Source organism: Temnothorax nylanderi, unplaced genomic scaffold, assembly GCF_030848795.1.
Source record: "Temnothorax nylanderi isolate EJ_2023f unplaced genomic scaffold, tnyl_v1.0 TNYL_tig0025_pilon, whole genome shotgun sequence".
NCBI lineage: Eukaryota > Metazoa > Arthropoda > Insecta > Hymenoptera > Formicidae > Temnothorax > Temnothorax nylanderi.
In genome coordinates, this window is record NW_027249087.1 from 601,151 (window position 1) to 626,517 (window position 25,367).

The window sequence follows — 25,367 nt, forward strand, 5'->3', positions numbered from 1 at the left end:
TCTATGGTGGTTGGGGAACAGCAAAATCACAGACCCGCGTCCTCGTGCCCCGGATTTCTGCCACTCTAAAGAGAGGGTCTCCTTATTTCTACCAACGCCGCACCGATTTTGCACTATCGCACATGTTGCTTTTTTTTCCTTTTCGCATTATGTTCGATATGATCGGAACGAAGAAAAGAACGGTTTGATTCAAGAAGATATATGCTATTTTTGTTCTTCTTTGAGTGGATCGCTGCTTGGATATCTTAAGAGTTATTATTTGTAGTTTGGACTCGATACGAGGCATTTATGTTCGAAGAAATTTATAGAGGAAAGATGGGAAAAAACGAAATTTATTAATAATTATAATTATATGCATTTTAATCATGATTTTTTAAAAAATATTAGGACAATTATTCTCGCAATATCGCAAATTTGAAATAAACTTTATGATTTTTAGTTTGCCAAGTTTGCTCAATTTATATTATTTTATTGTAATAGAATTATGTATAATTAAAAAATATAAATATAGGTAATAAAAAATATAATTATATATATATAATTATATTTTTTATAATAAAATTTATTCTTAAATTTATTAATTAAACAATAGATCTTTTTTTAATTCCACTTATAAAATAATTTATAATTCGCGTTAGATTTTAAACTCGAATTTTATTTTATAATTTGATGCTGTATATTTTTATATATCTATGCATTTTAACGTATGTTTTTTACATACACGTGTGATGATTCTTTAAATGTTTTTTGTATTACGCGATATATAAAATAATTTTATTCTGAATTCTGACACGAATTATAGATCGTCTAAAGTGAGCTTGAACTAGCACTTTTAACAAGAAATCTTATCGAAGAGTGTTGTTTCTCTCTTCTGTTTTCTGCTTCCTATTTGTTTCTGTAAAGTGCCATCTCAACAAAAATGTTTTTAGTTGTAAATCTTCTTAAATCAAAGTCAAGAATCTCTCAAGAGCGACGCGATTTCCATCGCATTATGAAACGGTACAGAAATTTAAAAAGTCGGCTGGGGGGGGGGGGGTGGGGGAAATGAGGGATCCTATAACGAAACGATCTAATGACTGGGAATCCTCTTTATGGTTTTACAAGAATTTTGACCCCTCGGACAAAAGATAACCTGGGGAGACGTTTAGTTCGACGTTCGTATCTTTGTCTTCGTTTGTCGGAGGGTGACACCCTTTCTTTAGCTATAAATTGTCCACGGTAGGGCCTCTACTGAGGTAGTATGAGATAAAAGAAACATTTTGCGCATAACGTGCTTAATTCAAGTATCACGTCTAGATCATTGTCGGAAATATCGTCCTTAATGAGAACAGATACTTTTCGTATTTCTATTGTCCATTTGAATGCTTTAAAAATTTTAATATGAGATTGCAATAATTTTTTAATTATTAGTTTTTTGATTGATTACGCGATTGATTAACATCGCGTAGACTTTGCACGGTTTCTTACCGATCTATTACCTATTATCGATTTGTACAATTCAAGTGATATTTATTTTTTACTGATGTTCATTTCGTTTCTTAGTTTCTTGTAGATACTACATGTAGATACTACATATGTATATTACATATTAATATTTTGCGTATTTATACAAATCGAATCGAGACATAATAGAGAACAAGAATTACTGTCACAATGTAAAAGAATGTCGCGTATTCTAATATTTGTCGCAATCGTGTCACAAGAAGTAATGCTACGACACGTGGAGTGATACTCACTCACTCGAGTCTCACTGTGCGAATGACAGCGTGTCGACAGTGCGTAAAACGCAAACGCACGGTAGTATATGGGATATTCGGCGTGATTGTATTTTTCAAAATGTTATATGTTTCGTGGAACTCGAACACTAGCACGCAGGTGTTTGTTGTTATTGCGTACGGCGCGTTGTGTTTATGATCGCGCGAGCACCGAAGCCAACGGCTCTGTGACCTTATTCACAAGATCACCGGGTTATCATTCGCTCAGTGAGATTCGAGCGAGCAGGTAGTGGCGCGTGCCACTTCGTATGTCGTCGCATTTTACTTTTCGTAGCGAGAATGCGCGTTTTTATATTACAATTAGCAACTATCAATTCGCGTGTTTAACTAGCTCTCAAGTATCATTTGCGTATCGGGGTAACGACTATTTATTGAAACAAATACTTCGCGTGATTCATTTGAAATTGAAATCGAAATAATAGAGAACGGGAATTATTGTTTCATAATGTTCATGGAAAATTATTTGCTCGACGACGCTTGTATTAAAATACATTGCATATCGCGCTTTAAATTCCTCGTTGGTTTATCACGTTTCAATTAGTCATTTTAACATTTGTCCGAATTTTAACATTTATTAATCGCAGAGTATAAATTTGAAATTTGTTCGTTGCATTTTGTGAGATACCTACTGTGAATACTGTGGATAGTAACTCTCTCTTTGTGCGATCATACTTTTTTTACGTTATTCTACCGTTGTAATTTATTAAAGTATGAGTTGTGTGCGGTTATAACTTTGAGAGTACAGTGCCGTGCAATCGTTTATTAATGCGCGCGCGATTGTAATTGTAATTAATTGTATCTTCGCGAGTGAGTGATTGAAGAAGCAAAAACGGAGAAAGGATAAGAGAGGCCGAGAAAGGCGTCGGGCGATGCGATGGCGGAGCAACTATGAGGTAAGTAATTTGTTATTTAAATATTCGGTGCGGAATTAATTGCTTATAATACAAGGGGCTGGAAATATTTTAGAATCACATATCATATTCCAATTATTTTACTTAATAAAAAATATCTCTAATGATTATTACGTTTATATATCAATTTTTTATCCTAATTATTCATAGCTTATTCATCTATATTTATTAATAATTTGATTTTTAACTTAAATTTGCGAAATGTTCTATTAATAATCAACTTGTCGATAGCAGTTGATTACTGTAACATATGTAGTACTCATACATAAGAAATCTAAAGACAAAATTAGCTAAGTAGTAAGAGTCAATATTCTCTGAACCGTCAGAATCAATAATAGGTGATAGATCGGTATGCATATAGCATACGCAGTTACAGACTTGAACACGCGATTACCATTATTCAAATTTGATCGATACTTCGAAAATTAGTACAAGAAAATTATAGTATTTGAGATCTTCGTTTTAAGATTTTCAACTCTAATTAATTAAGATATATCATTAAAATACTATACGTGATTGTGGGACATCTTACTGTTTTTTTCTGTTTATTTCTTTGAAATAATATATCGATAGAAAAAAACGTACAGATCGCTAATATAACATCTTTACACAATATTGTCGTTTAAACAAAATTATTGAAACTATTTAATTTGCATAAATAAATAAATAAAAGGCAGATATCTTATTAAAATAAATTAGGTATAATGCGTGTATTTACGTTTTATTAAACCAATATTTTAATGATATAAAATGAAAGAATTCAAAACTAATTATGTAATTAAACGAGACTAAACATATAACATGTCATAAACATAAAATACAAATATGTAATTTACATTGATAATATGTAAAAATAGGAAATTATTATATGTTTATGACATGTTATGTTTAGTCTCGTTTTTACATTTGCGAACTCGTCGAAGGGGGTGGGTATGTTTTATCTCAGTACGTTTTGAGGGATTCGGTGAAGACACGCACGCAGCAATTGAAACACGGACAATATAATGTTCAAAGTCTCTCCCTCTTTCCGTCCCCGTATTTTATATGTGCACGTGCCTTCCATTTCCATCAGACATAATTGCATGTCTGAAAACGGATTCAGAGTAGGCAGTCGGGCAGGCAGGTAGACATCAGGCGAGCGAGCGGGAGGCGAAAGATAACATGATATATATATACTTAATTACCTTCCGGCGTTACCTGGGTGCACCGAATGGTTGGAAGACGTGCAAGTGTTTCTTCGCATTAGCTTAATATTTTCCTAAACCGTCTTGTGACTTCGTAGACGCGTATTATATGCGTCGCTTTTACTTCTATACATTTCCTATGTCGCGAATAATCTATGACGTATGAAGATACATGAAAGATATATATGCGTCGCAAGATAAATTAATACAACTCACAAAAAAAAAAATCAAAAAATATACACTATACTCTTGTGTAAAATAATATATTCCGATATTTCTTCGAAATTAACAACTTGGGAGACAACTCTTTCTCGGATTACGCTAATTTCTTCAATGCGGAAATTCCAGTAGTAATGCTATGGACATTGAAATAAAATTTTTGTTACATCCCATCGGATCTGGATGCGACTCGTTGGCTCTGAAAGGAACAGGACGCATTGTCGCGTGCCGGGATGTTCCGAGTCCTGCGGAATTTCGTTCTCGTCCCGAAGGAATTCGCGAAGGTTGGAGTTCGGAGATCGTCGACGGGCGAAATTTTTTTCGCCCGCGATTCTGTCGCGTCTCGGCACCGCGCCGCCGCGCGCCGCGCCGTTTCAGCGCTCTATCGGCACCCACGTCCGATATTCCGTCGATGGAATTCAGCCCTCGACGAACGTGGCGGGCGTGAAAAGTTAAAATCGCATCAGTGAGCCATTATTGTATCGCCGGTGTCGCGCGCCACCCCGCAAAAGTTAAACAATTTACGGGAGCCTTACATCGACGATGTTACGTTCCCTCTTTCTCTCTCCTCCCCTCTTCTTCCCTCTATCTTCTTTTGCTCGCCGATCCGTTGGTTTCTTCTCCCGTCGTTGCGGAGGATTCTCGTGGACACACGTGTCGCCACGACCCTACCCTAAAACTTTCGACGAGGTAGAACAGCGATTTGTCGTCTTGCGTGACGTGTACTTTCGGCAAGATTGAGACGGCTGCCCGCGAAGCACATAATAATTAAGCGAGAATTAAATTAATTGCACTTTCGCGTTCTACTAAAAAAACTCAATCGCATTATATTATTTCTTATCTTGAGTAGAAAACGTTTAAGAAATTGAAGTAGTCTACATTTTCGATGTTTTCGAGAGTCATATGAAGAAAACTTTGTCTATAAATGATGCCTTCCTGATGATATAAAAGAATTATTCACAATATTTTTTAAAAGTAAAAAATATATATTTGGAATTTCTTTTAGCTTCACTTTATCGAATCTTAGATATTTTTCGGTAATAGTATTATGAGAATGACTGTACGCGATGCGCTTATTATCGGGCAGAAGGAACGTTTACTGAGAGAATCTGCCCAAAACAGGAGCTATGCGAAGGAAAGCTTTCCTCTATCGGGAATTACTTAAACCGGCTTTACGACTACCGGAAACTACCGTCCCTGTTGAGGGGATTCCGATGCATTACCGTATTAGTCGCCGCGCTTAGAAAGGGTTCCTGCAAATGTAAAGTAGATTATAGACACGGCCCATTTTAATCCTTTCCACCCTTTTTCGCGTGCACCTACTCGCCTCTACGTCGATCAACTCGCGGTAGCACATGTTACGAGCATATCGAAAGAGCCATGAAATCGATAACGAATATATAGATATACGCCATGTATTCATTTATCGTTACATATATAAATACGAATTATGAATTTCACCAAGTTTTCGAAAGTAATAATTCTCTCTGGTTCAGTCTTACATAGCCGCGCAATGTATAGTCAGCGCAACGATATCGATCGTGTTTGCCTCTCTTTTCAGTCCTGTCCGTGGAATAAATTGTTGGAGAACGGCGAGCGCGTGAATCGTTTTTCAGCGATAAAATGTCTTTGTATCCTAGTGGTATAGCGCGGCAAAGTTTTCCAAGTAGCGGTGTTTGCGTTCTTGCGCAGCGTATGTTTCGACGCGTTACAACGCCGCACGCAAATTATCGCACGTGTCGCATTCCCACATTAGGGAAACTTTCATCGCGTACTTTGTTCGTTACGTTACGTGCGCTAAACCATGAGAAAAAAAGCCGCGTTGAGTTTAGGTACATTTTAACAGTTACACTACGCCACTGACATATTCCGTTACGTTACGCTATTATGAACTTCGTGTCAGAAGTCATTATGGAAAATGTTCATGGTGTGTCGCATAATGATGTCGAAAGTATCACGTTATCATTATTACAAGGATCGCGGTATTTAACGTCACGTGACAATCATTTTGCATTACTTATGCGTATATATACGCGTTAAAGTTACTTCGCGGAATATCGTTGAACCTTACGTTTTCTTATTTTCGTCAGAACGTATACCGTTCATGTCTTCAGATTTTGGTCGGACTCGTCGCACGTCGCTCGTGGAAATCGTAAAAGTTTCACGGGACACGATGAATTATTCCTGCCGTGGAGACGCAAAATTGCGGGAAACTTTCCTCCGACGAGGAGAATCGCTCCTCGTATATACGTGCATGTATGTGTGTGTACGCACGAGGCGTGTGGTGTACTCGTGTGTCGACATCGCGTGGGTCGGCAAAGACGAAGGGGTAAGAAGGGCCAGATCGCGGAATGAATGCGGGAAAGCGTAGGATCATCGAGCAGACCGGAGGCAACTTTGTAAGAAGAGGAGGAAGGGTTAAACTCAGGCTAGGGGAATAGGCTTCTTAATGCGGGGGTGAATTTTATATAGTCTCCCGAGCTGAGATATAGTTGGAAAAAATACGCCACAAATTTGCAATTTCTTTACGAAGTGTTTTAGTAACTATCTCACGTGTTGTATATTCTTGAACTCAATTGCAGTAAAATTTATGGATTTGGTGTAACAGAAAATGGTTATAACATTGATATAATTCTTACAATATATACACGGTATAGTTAGATGTTATAAAAAAGTAATAAATGACGAAATTTAGTTTTTACTGATTAAAAAAGAGAAATGGAATATTTACTCCGACATGACGAACTTTTTCGCCGAAACTGCGATCGGTATTGTAGAATCATTGATACAAGTCCGTCTAATTGGCGAGAGAAGGACGCAGAATTGCCAACACCCCTGTGGATTTCACCTGCCGCGTCGTTGGCGCATAACACTTCGGTTTTGCTCGCTTCGGCCGTCGACATCAAGTTCAATATCACTTAGGTTTATGGCGGCAATTATCATTTTACGATCGGCCCTGTATTCTTAGGGCTTTATTACCGGGCCCCGGCGCGGTTCGGCGCGAGGCGTTAACACCGGTAAGAGCCATAATAACCGAAAGAAATACCCCTTTCTCTCCGAGGCGCGAAACGATAAATGCAGTTTTGCAGTTTCCAGAAAGAGCGCACCCCTGTCTCCTTTCGGAGATCATTCGGAGAACTTTAGGAGGCTCTAAGAGTCCCTCGATTTTATATACAATATATATTTTTAGGGTAATTAATGCCCCTGTAACGTCAACGACGTTTTAGCACATTGAAAAGAGGTTCCACGTAATTTTACTCTGACGCTCTTAAAATAGTTTGGAGTGTTTCGAACGGGTGCATTGTTCTATCCGACAAATCTCTCTCTTTCTTCATCCATTTATCTATCTATCTCTTGCCGCCCTCTTCAAGAACTCTTTATCGCGGGAATAAATTTATTTAAATTCGCGCAATCGATTAGATTTGAAATTGTTAAGCAGAGACCATCAGCGGCAGATCCCGAAGGGAGAGCGAATGGATTCCGGGCACATTTTTTTCTCGACATGTTCGGGATTCGATGTGTAATGGAAAATTTAGGGCTGCTGCGGACGATAAATTTGCGGCTGTCCACTCGAATATTTTCCGTGTTTTAGGTGCCCAGGGATCCAGGGACTATCTTGACCGTCGCGCTCTCTCGAAGGAGACGTCCCATTGCCCTTGCATATTCACAAATCATTCGTAGATAGGGCAACGAATTCCTACCCCATGGGACACCGTCTCGTTCTTCTTTTTCCTTTCTTTTCTTCTTTCGTATTTATTTAAGTTGCGTTCACGAATAACAATATAGTTTGACATGCGCGACATTTCCTCAGCATTTTTCTTCGATGGTATTTCTTCACAACTATCAATAATTGATCATAAATCGATATTAAAATGTTTTAATTCCGTTTCTTAGTTTTTAAAATTTATAGATATGATATCAATTATTTAGAAAAGAAATATGAACGTATCGTTGCGATATTTTTAGTTAAATCGTTAAAGAAAAGAGAGACGGACGCATTCATCTCGTTTATCAGAACTGCATATTCCGTTGCGGCTGCAACGTTAATGGTATCCAATTGTCGAGATGCAATCTTCGATGGCCAGTGTCTGAACTTCGATTGTGGCTGGCTGACGTAGGCTGTCGCGTGAACTGGTGCTAACTGTTAGCATGTAGATACGTCGAGAGCAGTCGATACGTTACACCGTGTGACATCGCGGACGTCGGTGTGAACCCGCCAGAAACGACGGCCCGCTCCCATGTGGCAGGCCAGTAATAGGAGTTGGCGAAACCTGTCAAACTTTTCAAAGAGATACGAGTCAAATTTCTCCCAGTTGACACGATAAATATGAGATAAATTAAAAGCGCGCTCCTCTCCCCGTCATCTAGCGCGGATGGCGCGGCGTGTGAGATTTACTTTGGAGGAGCTTTTAATACTTTTTTTTTTTTCGTTAACTTATCAACGAGATAGGACTCGGTCGTAACATGAAAAAAATTAAAGCTAAAAGATTATTGCGGTGCATTCGTAGCAATATGTTTTTATTTGCACGAAAACGAGACCGACGGATTTTTCGCATTAGTGAGAGGAAAGTCGGGGAACTACTTGGAAAGTGATCGAGCGTGATGCGACGGCTAGTATTTTCGATTCGCTATATGGTGTAGGAAGTTCTTCTTTGACGAGTCGGTCGGCAAGGGACAAAAAAAGAAAACGGTGGACAGGACAACTTGTTACTTAAACCGCGCGCTGCGAAGCCAGGGGGAATTTCTCTCGATGTTGCGGCAAACCCCTCCTTTGTTTCTTTACAGAAAAGTCGACGGACATTCGCGTTTTCAGCTTTGTTTCGGCGTTTCTTAATAACCCGCGCGAATCAAAGAACGGCAAAGCCTTCTCATATTTATCTCTCTTCCTCGCATTTTCCCCATTTTAGAGATCATGTTTTTCTATTTTTATTTTCCTCCCTGTTCAAAAGTTTCTCTTTCTCTTTCTCTTTTTCTTTTTTTTCCGTGTGAAGGGAAGGGAGCTTATGTTCGCTCTATTATTTTCTACGCAACGTAATATCCGGGATAATCGAGTTCCCCAGTTTGCAGGTGAATTATCCGCAAGAGAGAGACTTGTCACGAAATCATCCCTTCATTGGGGACAACCTCGTAGCCGTTGCGTTATAGTTGACGATAATTGTATCGATCAGTGGTTAAAAGAACAGCGGAAATGTCTTGAATCATTAATGTAATCGTTATCAATGTAACGTAAAGCATGGAAAAAATGTCGTAGAAATATATTTACTACAAATATAATGACATGAATTTAGAATGATGAATGGTCGCAGTGGACCTTCTTTATTAGATATAATTTCTCGCGAGTTTTTTCTTCACCGAAATTCCGCGAGTCTAGTGCAAAATGTATGACGATAATACTCTCCGAGAGGATATTGTCTCCCATGGATTTTCTTCTCATCAAATGAGTTTTCCTTGCCCGGCTAATTCCTATCTCTCTCCTTCTCTCTTTTGCTGGCTATTCCGCGGCAGTACGTAATTAAAATTGCAAATCCGAGTTAACCAGTATACCCAGGCGTCTCGCTCCAGTCAAAGGCCCTTTCGCGGACCGCGCGCATTTGCGATACAAACAAATTTGTTTATTTTTATTTGGCTTTTACGAACCTCTAGAAAAGGAGATTGCCGGTCACCCAGGGGCGGTGAGGAAGGACGAGACGGACGAAGGGCGAGGGTGATCTAAGGGTGAGGAGAACGAATGGAGACCGAGGAAGCTTGGAAAAAGTTACACTCGCCCGCCACGAGGCGGTTCATTAGGTATTGTAATCCGCGCCGGTTCCGCCGCTAATGAAGATAATGGCATTAAAGCATTTGGCAGGTACCAAACGGAGTGCACAAAGCCGATCGTTAATTCGATCACGGTAATATCGGCGAGCGGAAGAAAAAGACTCGATCCAAGCCCCGAGTTGCTCGTAAACTCCACGCCCGACAGTTAATGACACCGAGTGTTCCGCGAGTTCGAAATGGTAAGGCGGGCCCCGCTGAGAGCCTTTGAAATATAAGATCTTGATTGACTTGTCCCAGATGCATTAACAATAATTTGATTAATTTCTACCGAACCGCGATACGTTTCCCTCAAGCTATTTCGTCTCCTAATTATATGTATTGAAGTTTCATAACAAGTCAAAATTTTATAGAGTGGATTATTTTACTGACTAATTTTCAGTTAATAGTAAGAAAAATATAAAAAAGCTTTTGTATCTTAGAGATATTAGACGTTTTTTAAAATAAAAATATAATTTTATAATTACTACAATCTATTTGATTGAATCTTCAGTTTTAAAGAAAGTAGATCAAGTTATCATTAAAAAATCTATTGAGATATTTGTTTGTGATAAATATCTTTTTGTTTCAACACTTTAAAGAAAGCAAAGGATGAAAATAATAAGAATTTATTGAGAACTTTCATATATTTATGTAAACGCAAAAACATTTTTTTTATTAATCTTAATTTATAGCTAATTGTAGAAAGTGAGCTAAATTATTGGAAGTTTGTTGAGAAACCTCTACTTAATGATAATAGCTAGTAATGGACAGTAGTTCGTAATGGATTAACGAGCTAAATTATCGAATGCCCAGATCAAACTATAATACTCTTTTATAGTTCAATTTAGATCGAAATAAATACCGTATCAAAACGTGTAATTGTAATTTCTCGCGATAGGCAGTCTCGAGGGGATCGGTCTACTTAAATGACATGCCGTTAGCGGAAAGCCCGGCATTACAAGGGGAAGGGGGGTAGTCCGTACGGGCAGCAGATGCGAGACTCGCCTCGGTGGAACTGTGTGTGTCTTAGAAAGTAAACAAGTTGCTGGTCGCCCAGTAAATATAGCGTTAATAAAATATACGTACTCGCCGACCGTCGCCAACGCTCTTCTAACGTTTACTCCTCTGCTATCAAGCGGCCTTAATTCCCGTTGAACTCTTGGTAATTATGGTAGTTTAGTGCCGCATGGCGCTACGAAGAAAAAGGGAGGCGGCGACAGAGAGCCCAAGTGCGGGCCGTTAAATATTCAAATTGTATTTAAATTGTTACCGTTACTTCGGCGTTATTCGTCCGTCTCGTTTGCCTCCACCTTTCATCGCGAGGCACTTCGCGAGTCTCATCCTTCCTTTTTCTCTTATTTAGAACTTACTCAATTTCGCGAACTCGGTGTTTGTTGCGCGAGAGTATATTTCTGATATTGAATAATAACACACAGACGCATACATGTATGTCTGATACCGTTACATTTTCATTTCAAGCATGTACATTTGGTAAAACGTAAGTTGAAAAACATTAAATATGAATTTAATCTTATTTATCAGGATACTTGAATACAGTTCCTAAAATTCATTCTTTTTATACCTCGATCTTTCGTCCTCATCCGCTTCGAGGCTTCATCTGGGCTCACGGCTCGCGATCTTTACATCCGTAGGATCGCTGGGCGGAAGGTAAAAGGCAGGTTTTAACGTTCTCGGTATAGTCGAAGGGTACACTGCGAAAAGGAAGAAAGAGAGATGCGGCCGGCAGGCCCGAAGGGCCGAGAGACGACTAAGGTGGTTTTCCGTAGGTGATGTTGTAGCCCCGGGGGGGTTGTCGAAAGGCGGCGGTACAGTGCGCGGGGGGAGTGGCGTGTGGGCGAAATGAAGCATTCCTTTACGAGGGCTCTTACTGCTCGTAAAGTCGACTTTATGATGATAATTACAGAAGAGGGTAGTAAATCTGGTTGGCGAAGGGCCTCTCTCGCTCGGCCGCGCCAGCTTGTACTGCGGCTCGGCCAACGCGTCCTTCCGGTACACGCACACGTAAGCGTGTAAACGCGCGTTCCTCAACTTCGTCGTAACGCGCTATAGGAGAACTAACAATAAGTACGCTAGGTGGAAATAACGCCGTCGCGCTCTTCTCCGGTCCGGTCGTCCGCAGCACCGGATTCTCGCATTACCGTCACGGGGATTCTTCTACGGAACGGTCACTGACGTTGTGCCTAACGGATTCATTAGGCTCGCGATCTCCTTTGCGACGTAATGGGAATACCTCCACGCGGAAATGCAGTCTCGTATCTACTTCGCGCAGTTCGAGTTACGGCATCTACAACCGTAGTAATATACTTTTACCGTGGTAATAAAGAGAAAAAAAGTTTTACTTACGCCGAGAGGACGGTAACTTTGCGAAGAAAGGTTCAACATACTGGTGTTGGTTTGATGACTCGACTATCATTAAATACTGTATTGATATCGCATTCAAGTATGGTTGCTGTCGCGATAAATTCCGAGGCGATGTGTGAAGAGCAAAACCATCTGTAACGAATTTCTACGAGCCGGCTATGAGACCACCCCGTCACAAAGTAGTTAATAATTACTACTAATTGCCATGAAACGGCGCAGCATCCCGCCTGGCATTGCACAATTATGAACTTTGTTGCGGCTAAATTTCCTTCTATCGTTTTACCCGCGCTGGCAGAAACTTTGCAACTCGCGCCGTTGCATATCTCAGATGCAAGTATTTCTCTAAATAGAGGAACGTTTTGTATCACGCATATATTTATTAAGTATGATATAATTGATAGATAATATATAAACATATATTTATACTTTGCTGTACATCGTATATTAGATACTGCACACTTTCTCGCAAACTTGATGAAGGATTAGTCTATATTAAAACATCGAATAATAAAAATCTAATTCTCTCTTTTTTTTTCACTTTTGCTAATTCCTGTTATATAACTAGGCAATTAAAATGGTCAATCTTTTCAACTTATTTTGTTAATCTTTTGCAATTCTATGCCGAGGTAGACTCTGTGTTATGCTTTGCGGTAATCTTCCGCATAGTTCTCTAAACGTTTGAAGTATATGCGTAATTATAAATAGCAAATTATATTTTCGAAATATTCATAAATTACTTTAAATAACTGATGATTATATATTAGATCCGCTAATTAGATTAAATTGAGGGAGTATTTAATCTGCGCTTAGTGGAGAGAAATAATTTGAGCCACAAAGGATTAATTTTATCATTATTCTGGCTGAAAGTTTTGAAATTGCTTTTATGAATATGTTATCTTTAATTTTAGTAATAAATGATATTTATATTCGCTATATTATTTACAAAATCAGAAGTCTTCTGGGATAGAAAGATATTCTCTATTTAATTCCATGTTTCCGATAATTTCGTGCATAAAAAAGCGATTTGGTGGAAGGATTACGACGAGTTGACGAGGTTTTCAGTTCTTCGTGAATCTCTCTCGCGTGTATCTAGAAGCAGTTATCGGCGGGTGCAATCAAGCAAATCATGAAGTTGTTTGGAGAATCCGGCCGGCGGGGTCGACAGGGTCGCACAAGGATGCCCTTAAGTGCCCTAAGGAGACTCCTTTTCGTTCCAACCCCACTGGTCTGACGCCCTTACGTTCACGAGCTGGTGTACGAGCAGCGAACGAGGGGGGTGATTCGACGGAGTGGTCGTTCGGATATGAGCATTGGCATCCTAGGAACTATGTTCAGTTCGTTGATGCGCTTCAAGCCCAGTAGTATTCGTGTTCTATTCATGCCAAGAGACTTAGATTTTTTTAATCGACATATGTTTCGTAGAAGTCAATTTTCCAAGTTGACGGATTTACCGAGGCTTTTTGTTTTTCTTCAAGGTTAACAAATTTCTCTTCAAAGCTTCTTTCTGCGTCTATAATTTACATTAATTTCTTAACTACGGCGCTCAATATCGATAAGTCTTACGTGTAACAGAGAAAGTCACCCTTCTTTTAACGAGCTTGAGCATTTTTTAGTTTGTACACAATCAGGAAATTTTAATGCATTGTGAAATATTTATTCCTTAGAGTACCTTTATCAAGGTACGGGTTATGCGTCAGCGTGAACGCTTTGCGTCCCTGAGCATCGTTCTTCGTCGGCTGCATAGTACCTTTCGACTTCGTTTCCATATCGAATTACATACGAGAAAAAGTTTCAGGTCGGGCTTCGAGGGGACGAGGTACAAGTTTGATATGGATATAGGGAGTCGAATATCTCTGCCTATCTCGTCTCCTCGTCTTTTTCACGGTATATGCCCCGGCAACCGACCCCCCGACGTTTCCCAATACTTTTTCAGGTGATAGAACGATCTCTGATTTGCCCCTGGCTTTAATCTCAAGATTGTCCAACGCTCAAAGCGATATACAAGCTAGCTTTTGCTACTATATATATATATATATACTTACGGTGTCAAATCTCTTTTCAAAAGGATATATAAAAATTCAATGCCAGCTGAACATTTATCTACAGATATGACAATATTGTTAGAATTAGAAAAGGATAGTTTCGGTTTTTTGTTAAATTATTATTAATTTATCATTTATTATTTACAAAACCGGATTGGTAATCGATTATTGAGCTTTTAATAGTTTTTCAATAGATAATAACGTTAAATTTTAAATTCTTATCTTAACACAACTACGCGGTTGAGGTCGCAGCTATGGTCAACAGTTTACGTGCAGAGTGTCCGAGCAACTGGCCAAGAGTTAATTTGTCAATATTGCTAATCATGCGCACCGTAATCAAATAAATCGACCAAGTTCTGGCGACGGTCCGTGCAGAATCAATTTGCTTCCTCCTGGCCTTCCAGTCGCCTGGGTTTGCGCAAGGAATTGGCCACTCTGAATTCAGGCGGTGGTCCATTCATCTGGAAACACGATACAAACTGCGAGAATGTGGCAAGGAAGGACGATTTATTGTTCTCCGTTGCGCACTATTTTAGTCTTAACAGACACATTTTCTAGCTTTTCAAATATTTGACAATTAATACTGCTAAATTTTTAGTACAAAACAACTAACAAAGGGGAATATACTTAATTGAAACAAACGTTTAATTCGCGTATGATATTAGATAACTCTTTTAAAATATGTAATTTTTATGAAGTTTTATACATAACTTGCAAAATATTTTTCATGACGACGACGATTAACTTACGGGTTCGTTCTGCTGCTAATAGTAGAATGCGATTGACATCCCGACAAGTGTCGAAGGCATCGCGAGTAGTCCAAATTCGAATTAGATATCTACGTGAGAAACGGAGACGACGGCTGCCTTTGGAAAAGGAACATCGGCAGAGGGAAGGGGATAGGAGGAAGCATTTGTAATTCCGATTAGTCGGGACCTGGTGCAGTCGCCGCCGAGGAGAAGACACCGAACTTACTTCCAGAGAACTTACATGCAGCGCGCGGCACTTTTAGCTCGCACATTTCGACAGTCTTCGGGGTAGGGAGGGTGGCCTTGCGGCACTCGCGAGACGGGAATATTCGAGACTAGTACTACTGCCACTCCTATACGTGACGTCGAGATGTACAGCTCTCTCTCCTCCCTCCTCTATCCTCTCATATCTCCCTTTCGCCCTTTTCTCCCCGATCCTCCTCCTCATCGTTCTTCGCTCTCTCTCTCATTCGCTCCCTCTCGCTCGCTCTCTATCTCTCATGAATAGCATTGCGATAAATTCGATTAAAACTTCCGTGGTCCTCGGTGGCTTCCATCCCACCCCCGCACGTCGCCCAAGGGGAGGGGAAAAGGACAGGGGACAAGAAGTCGCGGAAAATCCAGTAAACAGTCGTCATGGTTCGATCGATGAATGCAGTGTACTGCTGAAAGCCAGCCGACTGAATCCGTCTCTGATCGGTATTATCAGTAATTTAAAGTTGGCACGGAGTGGGGTAGGTAGCATTTCGAAGCCGAATGACATCGGTATCGCTCGTGATTCCGGCGTGCGCAAGTAGCTAGAACGCGTCGCTACGATTCACTGCCACGACGTAATGTCAGCTTCTGCACGTGTATCAGTGATGCTAGAGAACTGCATTGCGGTCAATTTTCGTAGAAGCATATTTTTCTTATTAAATAATAATAAAAATGATAATTGAGCTAACGAAGATATTATTAGAGTTACCAAAATTGAGCGTCAAGAACGTTTCTAATGAATAAAATTTCAATGTAGATATCATGATTATTAATGCATAAATCCAAAACTTTAGATAATATCATGTATTGACAAGTAATATTATTATATTACTATATAAGTATCTCTGCCAAATATTCTTTTACAAATTATTTTTAATGTATATAACTCAGTTCCTTTGTTATAAACGTTTTCTGATGATATGCAAATTATTTGAATGAACCATTCATATACCATTTTACGAAGTATTTATTCGTTTTTTTTTACAACGAAACACTCGAGTATTTCTTACATTTGTCGTTATTAAATACCCGATATATTTCTCGCAAGGTCGTTCAGTTAATTCTCCAGCACTCTATATTGTTTTTTTGTACCGTTCTTAATTACTGCTTGTTCACTCGTTGTGAGCCTCGGAGTTGGATGAGGAAGCAGGTTCCGACGACCTGGTGGTTCATAACTCATTTTCAGGAGCAATGGAAAAAAGCTCGGGCCTTTCTAGGTGTAGCTGAGCGGATGGTGAAAGAGGAGCCCTTCGAGGAGCAGCACGCTGCTCGCTCCTACGGCACATACTTGAGAAAGTTTCGGGCTCGCGGCAGGATAGCGGACGTAGCAGGGGGGCGCGAAACAGTTTTGAAGTGCTTGCTAAATGTTGCGGAAAATAATGACTGATGGTAGTTGTGCGCCCCAAGCGGGACCGGCCTGCCCTCGGCCATCGTCAACATGATAACCATCGTTACCGGTAACATCGACACTTCCTTTTACCAAGAACGCCGATAGCTATCACTGTTCTTGGTTATTCATTAGAGTGTGTCTTGCACTTGTCCAAATCTTCCTTTTGTGCCTGTACTGTTTTAAGATCTCGAAATAATGTTTGAGTAGGAAATTTTAAAAATTTACTTGAACTATCTGTGTGTTGAGAATTAAGTTTGATTAAAATTGAAATTTTTTTAAAGCCTTTCTAACTGTTGAGGATAAATTAAAAAAATCTTTACTTACGTTATCTTTACGTTCAATTTATCAATTTCACAATTAATCGGACTTTACATATATTCTGAGTGAGAAGACTGAGAAGTTTCGTGAATATAGTCTCTATATCGCGCGAATGGAAAGCAATCGAGGAACAGAAAAGTAATAAGACCACTTTTTGAGTTCTATGATTTCCTCTTGACATAAGTCACGAGTGCTGCGAGTGTTTTAAAAATTCTAGAGTCACGCGAAAAGTGCATGTCACTAGGAGAATTAATTTAAGAAAAATCTATGTATACTAAATAGATGATAAAGATTTCCAAAATTTAAAAATTCGTTACATTTATGGTGGATAGTACATAAAGTATTTTATCGTACTTGTGTGTGGAATGGATATATAAATTTCCAATAAATGATTTATTGGTAACATCGGTAATTATGAATATTATTATGAGAGTGAAATTATCAAATGCATTTGTTTTCCTCATTATTCAACTAGCCTCTTTAATTTTGCCGATATATTTGGCCGCCGGTGGCGAAGAGGTTGTGTTGTGACTTTGAGTACGCGCACCCAGAACCGAGTTCGAAACGGAGGCGTATTGTCCAAGAGTTCGGAGTAGGTATTGTCGACCCTTCCAATATATCATCGTGCCAGGACACCAACTTTGGCCAATAATCCCCTAAACATACTTAGACCAGCTGAATGCCACTGACGCCCCGTGGCATCTAAGCCGAATTGAAAATGAATCATGTCGATCGGACCTTTCGTGCCTAATGTTCCAACAGCTACTTCCAATATTTTGTCTGAATAGTTCCGTCTTGCAATAATATCTCGGAATACCTGTCAAGATTGATTACGCTCGTTTTGTTTTCATTCTCTAAACTACAAAATATAAAATTCGAAATTGGAAGCAAAACCAAAGCGTATAAACTGTACATTTTATAGAAAATTTTTAAATATATTTAAAATATATTTTTTAAATATATTTAAAAATACATTTATAATAAAAAATATTTTTAAAAGAGGTAGTTCTCCCATTGTCATTAAGTTTAATATTAAACATATACAAAGTAATAGTAATACATTTTTTAGAATCGTTAAAATAATTTAAACTTTTGCTAGTTAAAATATCCGTAAAAAAATTAATATATTACAAAGAGATCGGGAAATTGTTGGTGACTCTAAAATGTACGAAATCTGTATGAGGGCAGCGGAAGAAGTGCATGATGTCATCAGACATTGTTTGTATCATTCGTTAAAATGCATCCGAAGACGCGAATTCCTACTCTATCCCCTTCGCGAGCCTTAAGTTTTCGACTCTAACAGTGTCAGTGGTTTACGAGTTCCAGTTTTCGCGGACATCTTGTACGGGGGCACCGGGTACGTATACACGCACAGACGGCACGCGCACAAACGCGAACGGAGTCTGCCAGAACGTTTCTGGAGTAGGTAACTACTTGTTGTTTACGGGGAAGTAACTTTCCTGCGAACGAATCGGCTCGCGCGAGAACTTTCCAGGATGTATGCTCTTCAAAGTTAATGCTCCGGTAACGGCACTGCCTAGTGTAGTGTCCTCGAGGGCTTTTCGTCCTCCTTCGACACTGGATCTCGGTTAATAATTCTTCGCCGCTTCCGTTTGAAAAGACGAACATCGGAAGCGGAAACAAACGATGCGCTGTTAACTTTAAGTTTTAGTGAATCGCTAAATCGTTCCTAAATCGCTCTTTTTACAACTACAATTGAAATTTTATCTGCAAGAAAGAGGTGGAACTGTATTTTTTGATAAATTAATTATCTACTTAGTGTTCGGAATAGGGATACGTTGACTAATACAAGAAATTGGCATATTTTTTGGCATGAATAATATAGTGAAGAAGTAAAACGTTCTCCAAACAAATTACTGAAAAGTTATGGGCAAAAGTTTTTAGAACTGGAATATATATAGATGTAGGATGCGCAAAGTCTATCAATTTCATTATTCATATCCCTTAGTGAAATAAAGCAATATTTAACCAAGTTTCAAAACATGGTCAAGTTTCTTAGCTTTTCTGTAATAATCGTTATTTATTCGATTGTTGCTTGAACATTCTAATCATAGATAATTAAACTGTTGTACATATTTAAAGAAAGATACTCAATTTCAATTAATTAATCAAAGAAGTTTGTTAATGTTTTCTAATAATTTAAAAGTATTTTGATAACTTAACATTACTGCTATAAAAAAAACTAATTTAGCGAAAGTATCTTTAAACGAAAGAAAGTGTTAAATTTCGAAAAGAACGTTATATATGTAAGTAATAAGTAATAGAAACTAACGCAAAAGGAAACATGAAACTCAGGGGAATATGTGTTTGAGAGAATTTCTTCTCAAATCTATTGCATTTCAAACGTGTCGCATGCAACTGCATTCACACATGTTGCAGATGCAACATTTTCTCTCGGATGTTGGCGCGAAATATCGAGATGGAAAGAATAGGGAATGTTAAGGCTGGGCAGTTGAGATGCACGATTCGAAACACCATGCGCGTGTAGACCACTGACGAGAATTAGAACGAAAAGCGCGGGTGGATGAACAAGTGGGTGGCTGGGAGTTGAGAGGAGGTAACGGGTGAGATTGGGGTGGTGGTGTAAATCGGCTGGTGGAGGTGGTATCGAGGTCAGTGCGTTTTTCGCCTGCGCGTCGCGATGCGCGTTACGGCCCTGCACAAGGTGGGTCGACAGGACGGTGGGCGTCTGCGTCCTCAGTGCGCCGGCCGGGTTTCGAACCTCGAACCCACGATTGGGCTTCCACCATGGTACCAGAAACGCCCAGGATCCGCCAAAACCCGCGGGATGGCATGTACGTGGGCGGCAGATACGCCTCCGTGCCTTTTCTTCTTCCTCTTCTTCTGCTTGCTACCCTTATTCCACTTCCTTTTTCTTCCACCCCCGTTTTCTCCTCCTCCTCCTCCTCCTCCTCCTCTTTCTCCTCCTCCTCCTCGTCCTGCTTTTCTTTTGCTTTTTTCCCCGTTGCTAAGGCACGCAGTTGAGCGCCTCGTTCCACTATGGTGCACCTATGTGCCCAGATGTTGCGGTGACGTTTTTCCTTTTCTTGTCTTAACGCTTGAGCTTTCACGGCGGTGCGGCGTTGCGATGTGCTTCACAACGATCTCTCTTTCCATTCTTTTTATTAAATGAATATTGCCGCTGTGCAAATATTAGAGAATCAAAATTATTAAAGTTACGAAATGCCAATAATTTAGTTGCATATATATATATATATATAGTAACAGTAGTAATATTGATTTTTGACGTTTTATTGAATTTATTTATTTGTTTTGCTGGTGTTTTCACACCTTCTCTAATCAGCAGCTATCTAGTTGAAGAAACTACGATGCTATGGATAAGTAGTCAGTCGTAAAGACTTGTCGGTCTGTTTGCCAATCACTTACGGCGATTCGTATAACTCATCCAAGATACAGACCCCAGCCTCTTATATGGCAATGCTGAAACGAAGAAGTAGATTTAGTCCTTACGTGTATTTAGCCTGGAACCCATAAAACCGAATGGCTTGAACTTCGTCCGATAAAAGGCGTATTCCCTCCCTGTTGTACGCTTGTTCTGAAATATCTCCGATTTGGTCGCCGATGTCTCGTGTAATAGTGAGCTTCGAGTCGATTTCTTCTCAGCAAAAATTTATGGAGGCATTTTCCAAAGTATTTGACATTGTAAATTAAAGGTCTCTGTAATCTTATAAGCTTTTAGAATATAAACGAGAATATTAAACTATGTTTTCAGTTAAATTTAAACATATTATATTTTAATAGAAATTAAACATGAAATTTGTTTAAAACACAATTTATTTTTACCACAACATACATGTACAGAGATTAGAATATTGCAATATAAGATGATTTTTATCAAGTCTTTGTTACTTGATATGTACGATGTATAAACAGATGCACAAATATAGACAGTTCTATATCACGTTGTTAGAAAAAGAATCGATGGTTTCTGCACGTTTCTTAAAAAAAAAAAATCAATAAATGCCATGCTTTCTGAACTCTCGAACATGTTCTGTCGTATTTGACAGCTTCTAATCATATCTGTGAACGTGGTCGATCAGCAAGCGGGGGATCGGGTTAAGAAGGGGCGGTAAAAGGTCGTCTCTCAGCGGACGCGAAAGCCGTTAATGCCAAGAGAGAGCCGAGAGGTAGTAGGTTTCTCCCTTCGGTAAACCGAGTTACGCGACTCGGAGAACCCTTTGCTTCTTTCCGGATCTAATTAGGAGCCCTTTGGAGCGGTGTAATGCGCCTTTAATCCAGTGAAGGCATCGCCCATAGGCGCCGTAGCCCCGTTGCCTCGTCCTCCTCTTCGCGAGCTACTTTCCGTGCTTTCGGCTAGCGATATCAGTTCCACTGACGATCCATAGAGTGGGACCAGCATCGACTAATGATTCCCAGAGGTATGCGATATATACCGGATTAATCGTCGTCAGCCTCGATAGTTTGGATGGTCTGATCATCCGGGCGGGGACCTTCCTGTACCTAAATGGCCACAACGAATTATTTAGCAGAAGGGAAATAAGCTTACGGTGCTAAGAGAGAGATCGTATCTCTTCTCTGTCACGATAAGCATCTAGCTTCTTATTAATAAGGGTAATGTCCTTATTGATAAAGGGGATGCACTAATGCATCAGTTTGCTATAAAAAATACATTTTATATCATACTTTAATATATTATATTGAGAAATCTATTTTTTAAAAGCTAGGTATTAGAGCTAAGGTACTAAATTAACAGTAATTATATTTTTTTAATGCTGCGATACCAACTATTTTCAAGTTTAATCGATTGGAAATTAAGAAAGTCATTTTATTAAATTTTTGAAATAAAAATTATATTCTTCTTCTTCAGTTTTAAATAGTATTACTTTTACAAAGCATTACATTAACATTTGATTATTATAAAATATATGTTATAAAGAATAAAGTTTGCGATAAATAATTGTCTCGTTAAATTTCCGTTATAAAAAGATTGAATTCATATTTTTTGAGAACATATAAAAAATATTTTTTATTGGTAGTAGCGTAGCATTATATTATACCCTTACGTCGTCAAGAAGCTTAAACATAATATAATATATTAATTGTCTTTAGTGCATCTCTTTTTAAAGTATGGTGAAATAATTTATATATATATGTCGGTATAAATTTTGCTTTCAAATAATATATATATATATATATATATATATATATATATATATCCAAAGTTTCTGTGTGTTAGGATTACTGCTTCGACGCGCCCTGCGTATTATGCAAAATCGATACGTTCTCTTTGTTTTCCAAGTTAGGAGTGACTCTTTTGTCGGCGACTTCCAGCACGATTTCGAAGAATAGCCGCTATTTAAAGACAATTTAATAGCGCGGATACGTCGTTTTATTGACTTATTTGTTTGCGTGAATTTCGAACGGGTTGTTTTCGCCGGCCACGGCGTGTCCAGTGGTCTTATGCACGGAGACACTCCATTACTTACGATTCTTACGAGAGACATTCTTACGATTTTGCCATCCGCTCTCAATCGATTCATTGCCGTTCAGTGTAATACCAGGAAGTTAACTGTTCAAAAATCTTTATGACATGAAAATAACGCTTGCAGATTTAAAAGAATTTGCAATTCTTTTCCAGCAAAGTCGAATTCACAATGATTATAATCTTATATTTTGATCGAGATGAATTTATTTCCAAATAAATAATGTTATCTCATTCTTAATACCTAGATGAAAACAATTTTATGAACTTAGTAAATGGCGTAAATTTTTATATAAAAGCAGACATGTGAAAAATAAATTATTACCTAATCGGCAATCGCTTCAGATAATTTAATATCTATTTTAATAAAAAGGATAAAACAATGTATTATTATAAATATTTATTAAAATTGCATTTACACTTTTTTATGCAATAATAACACAATCAAATCTTGCTTTAAGAGAGATGCAGTACGTATAATTCTCACGTATCTAAAGACTGACGCTTTGCAAACGTAGGTAGGCAGCGATTTCCTGAAATCATGTTTGTCGATTAAGAGACGCAAGGAAAGGTATGGAGGTCGTTTGGCTTCTGCATCGTCCGAGGTAGGAAAGAGGAGATCGGGGACTACCCCCTCGAGACGTATAACAGGCTTAGAGGGGAACCGAGTAACTCCGTATTTAACCCTCTCGCACGGCGGAGGAACGTGCACCACACGAGTTAAAAGACGACCAAGCTTGAGTGCCTTGCCGTGTTGATGCCGCGAGGGATGCGGTCACCCTCTCGGACCTTTCGTTCGACGACAATTAGCCTTCCACTCCAGAAGTACCGTCTCCCTTCATCCCTGAAAACATCTCTGGTGACAATTAGAGCGATACATCGGACGAAAGGTGTCCACGGAGTCTTCTATCGAGATCATTGAAAATCCATTACAAAAAATGTAATATCTTTATTTAATGAAACGCGAACATACGGCGTATCCATTGCATTTACGTATCTTATTTTTATCAAGATGATAGTTTTTTGTAGGTATTCGATCGGCATGATTTTTCTTTAACCTTCCTAGCTTGCAATTCAGATATTACCGTTTTGCAATGTCTTCAATTGACAAGATTGGAGACGGAAACAAAGTATCGCATCAGAGTAATATTAGTATAGACAATGTTCGTGGCAATTTCGCGAGGGAGGTACGTGGTTTGAAAAAGCGTGGAATAGGAAAAGATATATGAAACTGGGGGAGAATATTATTATAGCGGTCATCGTGATGTACGTATAACGCAATGCATAAAATATTTATATAGCACAGAGGGGTCAGTGTGTGCATTACAACATCGATGTGGCCATACGAAACATGCGCTTTGTCTCGATATTTCATCTTAGATACTCAGAAACAATCTTTTTATCGGCACCCAAGAGAAGCTTCCTGTGCCCTTATCAGAGAACGACGGACGATCTACCGTTCCCTGAAATTTAACCAGACGGCGAGAGACAAACTTCCCAGTCGTGAGCGAAATGATAAGTTGGAAAGATCTTGTTCGGAATTCCCTGAGGATATTTTGACTTTACTGTCAATAGTAACGGAATACCGTTGATATTACTAAATATCTTGCATTAGTTCATATAATTTATTTTCTTCATGATTATTCATTAATCTATCAAATATTATGATCGTCGCACTATTTCGCGATCTCATTTGAAAGAATATTGAATCGTCGCGAGAAGAGAGGCCGCGTTAGTGAAATATGTGCCTTGCATTCGAGTCACTATGATAATAAATTTCATTAAATTATTTAAGCAAGATTAGCCAACGGCAATATCATGGCGTTCACCAAGTAATTCGATTTTGTGGTGCTCTACTTTTAATTAGCATTTCACATTTGATACGGTCGATTCAAAGATAGTTTATACCCGCGGACTAAATTAGCGATTGCATAAATTCATTGCCAAGAAGTTAGCGTTTGCTTCGAAAGTGCGGAACTTGGAAGAGGTAGCTGGAACAGATCGGCGCGTAAGAGCCTGTGGATTCCGGCGAGACCGGAAACGGCGGTCGATTCGGGGGTCCGCGGGACCAGCCCGAGGAACGAAAGCCGGGTGGAGGTTTCCGGGCGGGAATGATGGGTGCGGGGGGAAGGGGTGGGGTGAGGGTGAGAAGAAAATATTCAGAATTTAGCACGCTTATTTCACGGTCGCGGACGGCACGCGGACGAAAGTGTTTCGAACAAAGTTTTAACCGTGTCTAATGGCGAAACTTGGCGAACTCGGCTCCGGAGTTCGACTGCCGGTAACCGCGGACGTAGGACGGCGGCGGGGAAATGCGAGCGAGAAAAGTGTCGTAAAAAATATTTTAACGGGAGTCCACTTCCCGGGGAACTTTCCTATCTGCCCTGGTCCCCTTTTGACTATCTGTCTTTGTATTTATTTGGCGCAATACTTGCCCCGTCTCGCCACGATTCGCCTACGATTCACCGCGACTCGCCTGCGTTGCCATCGCGAACCTTGACCTATCCGTACAGTGGGGTAGCACGACCTTGGTAGGAGCGAGTGACCTTGAATATTACCGCGCGAAGACTCCCTCGCGACTCGATACTTCCAAAGTTCCGAGACTTTCCGCGGCGCAAAAGCGAAGAGTCTCGTTGTCCTGAGCGCAGACTCTGTAAAGTTCGGCTACCTGATCGAGTTCTGTAACCTGTGTTACGGACGGATCTAATTCCAACTTTGTCGAGTACTTTTATAATTTCTCTAAATTTCTCGCTCATTGAAATTTCATAAATTTTTCGCTTAAGTAAATTGAAGTATAATAAAAATTTTGCTCTAATTAACACTATAAGATTACACTCATAAGATTTACACTATGAATATAC

At 39.3% G+C, this 25,367-nt stretch overlaps 1 protein-coding gene across 4 annotated transcripts in view; it reads left to right on the forward strand.

The window, feature by feature from the left end:
• LOC139769877 (uncharacterized) overlaps window positions 1-25,367 on the forward strand; it is a 288,097-nt gene that overhangs the window by 39,761 nt on the left and 222,969 nt on the right. The gene's annotated exons all lie outside the window — the stretch shown is intronic.